Genomic DNA, 2,500 nt, shown 5'->3' with positions numbered 1-2,500 from the left:
ACAGCCAGGGTGCTGCTCCAGCAGTGAAACACCTAGCTGAACTCATTGAACGCTCCACGCCTTGAGCAGAGTGCCAGAGATACGGAGTACCAGGGCCACGAAGCTGCGTCGGACGCGCCTGTCAAGCTGTAGTCCGCAGGGAGGTGCTGAAGCGTGGGCCCACGAGTTGGGCTGGTGGGCAAGATTGCTGGAGCTTTCTGCAGGCTGAACTGCGTGGGGTTGAGGAGGCCACAGTGTGTTGATGAAGTACGGGTATCAGTGCTCATAGACGCTGCCAAGAGCTGCCGATGCGGTCACATGCGCACTATGAAAAGCCACTGACTCTGTGACGTAAACACTATAAAGAGCCACTGCCACTGTCACATACACACTATGTAGAGCCACTGCCACTGCCACATACACATTATAAGGAACGTGTATGCGAAGGTCCCAAAACTTACTTCATACCACTCTGAACACGCCCGATCTCATCTGATCTCGGAAGCTAAGCAGGGTCGGGCCTGGGTAGTACTTGGATGGGAGACTGCCTGGGAATACCAGGTGCTGTAAGCTTTTCCACTTCCCTTTTAAGGGACAGCCAGGGTGCTGCTCCAGCAATGAAACACCCAACTTTAAAGTGCCACTGTCACATACACACTATAAAGAGCCACAGCCACTGTCACATACACACTATGTAGAGCCACTGCCACTGCCACATACACACTATAAGGAGCGTGTATGCAAAGGGCCCACAGACTTACGGCCATACCACTCTGAACAAGCCCGATCTCGTCTGATCTCGGAAGCTAAGTAGGGTCGGGCCTGGTTAGTATTTGGATGGTAGACCGACTGAGAATACCAGGTGCTGTAAGCTTTTCCTCTTCCCTTTTTAGAGACAGCCAGGGTGCTGCTCCAGCAGTGAAACACCCAACTTTAAAGTGCCACTGTCACATACACACTATAAAGAGCCACAGCCACTGTCACATACACACTATAAGGAGCGTGTATGCGAAGGGCCCAGAGGCTTACGGCCATTCCACTCTGAACACGCCTGATCTCGTCTGATCTCGGAAGCTAAGCAGGGTCGGGCCCTTTTTAGAGACAGCCTGGGTGCTGCTCCAGCAGTGAAACACACAACTTTAAAGTGCCACTGCCACTGTCACATACACACTATGTAGAGCCACTGCAACTGCCACTGCCACTGTCACATACACACTATGTAGAGCCACTGTCACATACACATTATGTAGAGCCATTGCCACTGCCACTGCCACTAACACACTATAAGGACCGTGTATGCGATGGGCCCAGAGGCTTACGGCCATACCACTCTGAACACACCCGATCTCGTCTGATCTCGGTAGCTAAGCAATGTCGGGCCTGGTTAGTACTTGGATGGGAGACCTCCTGGGAATACCAGGTGCTGTAAGCTTTTCCACTTCCTTTTTCAGAGACAGCCAGGGTGCTGCTCCAGCAGTGAAACACCCAACTTTAAAGTGCCACTGCCACTGTCACATACACACTATGTAGAGACAATGCCACTGCCAAATACACACTATAAGGAGCGTGTATGCAAAGGGCCCACAGGCTTACGGCCATACCACTCTGAACACGCCCGATCTCGTCCGATCTCGGAAGCTAAGCAGGGTCGGGTCCTTTTTAGAGACAGCCAGGGTGCTGCTCCAGCAGTGAAACACCCAACTTTAAAGTCCCACTGCCACTGTCACAACCACACTATGTAGAGCCACTGCCACTGCCACTGTCACATACACACTATGTAGAGCCACTGCCACATACACACTATAAGGAGCGTGTATGCGAAGGGGCCAGAGGCTTACGGCCATTCCACTCTGAACACGCCCGATCACGTCTGATCTCGGAAGCTAAGCAGGGTCAGGCCTGGTTAGTACTTCGATGGGAGACCGCCTGGGAATACAAGGTGCTGTAAGCTTTTCCACTTCACTTTTTAGAGACAGCCAGGGCGCTGCTCCAGCAGTGAAACACCCAACTTTAAAGTGCCACTGCCACTGTCACATACACTCTATGTAAAGCCACTGCCAATGCCACTGCCACATACACACTATATAGAGACAATGCCACTGCCACATACACACTATAAGGAGCGTTTATGCAAAGTGCCCACAAGCTTACATGCTTACGGCCATACCACTCTGAACACGCCCGATCTCGTCTGATCTCGGAAGCTAAGCAGGGTCGGGCCCTTTTTAGAGACAGCCAGGGTGCTGCTCCAGCAGTGAAACACCCAACTTTAAAGTGCCACTGCCACTGTCACATACACACTATGTAGAGCCACTGTCACATACACACTATGTAGAGACACTACCACTGCCACATACACACTATAAGGAGCGTGTATGCGAAGGCCCCAAAACTTACGGCCATACCACTCTGAGGACGCCCGATCTCGTCTGATCTCGGAAGGTAAGCAGGGTCGGGCCTGGTTAGTACTTGGATGGGAGAATGCCTTGGAATACCAGGTGCTGTAAGCTTTTCCACTTCC

General features: G+C 52.0%; 2 non-coding genes and 3 pseudogenes across 2 annotated transcripts; all 5 read left to right on the top strand.

Annotated features, from left to right (window-relative positions):
- Nucleotides 1-434: 434 nt before the first annotated feature.
- Nucleotides 435-552, top strand: LOC139307366 (5S ribosomal RNA; annotated as a pseudogene).
- A 182-nt stretch (nucleotides 553-734) lies between these two features.
- Nucleotides 735-853, top strand: LOC139307483 (5S ribosomal RNA; annotated as a pseudogene).
- Nucleotides 854-1,292: 439 nt separating this feature from the next.
- On the top strand, nucleotides 1,293-1,411 carry LOC139281887 (5S ribosomal RNA). The gene has a single exon (XR_011597012.1). It is a non-coding gene; the product is annotated as a 5S ribosomal RNA (ribosomal RNA).
- A 400-nt stretch (nucleotides 1,412-1,811) lies between these two features.
- LOC139306411 (5S ribosomal RNA) lies at nucleotides 1,812-1,930 on the top strand. Its single transcript, XR_011599461.1, has one exon. It is a non-coding gene; the product is annotated as a 5S ribosomal RNA (ribosomal RNA).
- Nucleotides 1,931-2,370: 440 nt separating this feature from the next.
- LOC139307565 (5S ribosomal RNA) lies at nucleotides 2,371-2,489 on the top strand (annotated as a pseudogene).
- The last annotated feature ends 11 nt before the right edge of the window (nucleotides 2,490-2,500 follow it).

The sequence above is a fragment of the Enoplosus armatus genome, chromosome 2, assembly GCF_043641665.1.
Source record: "Enoplosus armatus isolate fEnoArm2 chromosome 2, fEnoArm2.hap1, whole genome shotgun sequence".
Classification (NCBI taxonomy): Eukaryota; Metazoa; Chordata; class Actinopteri; order Centrarchiformes; family Enoplosidae; genus Enoplosus; species Enoplosus armatus.
Note: the sequence above shows the minus strand (reverse complement) of the source record. Positions and strands in the feature narration are given on the sequence as shown.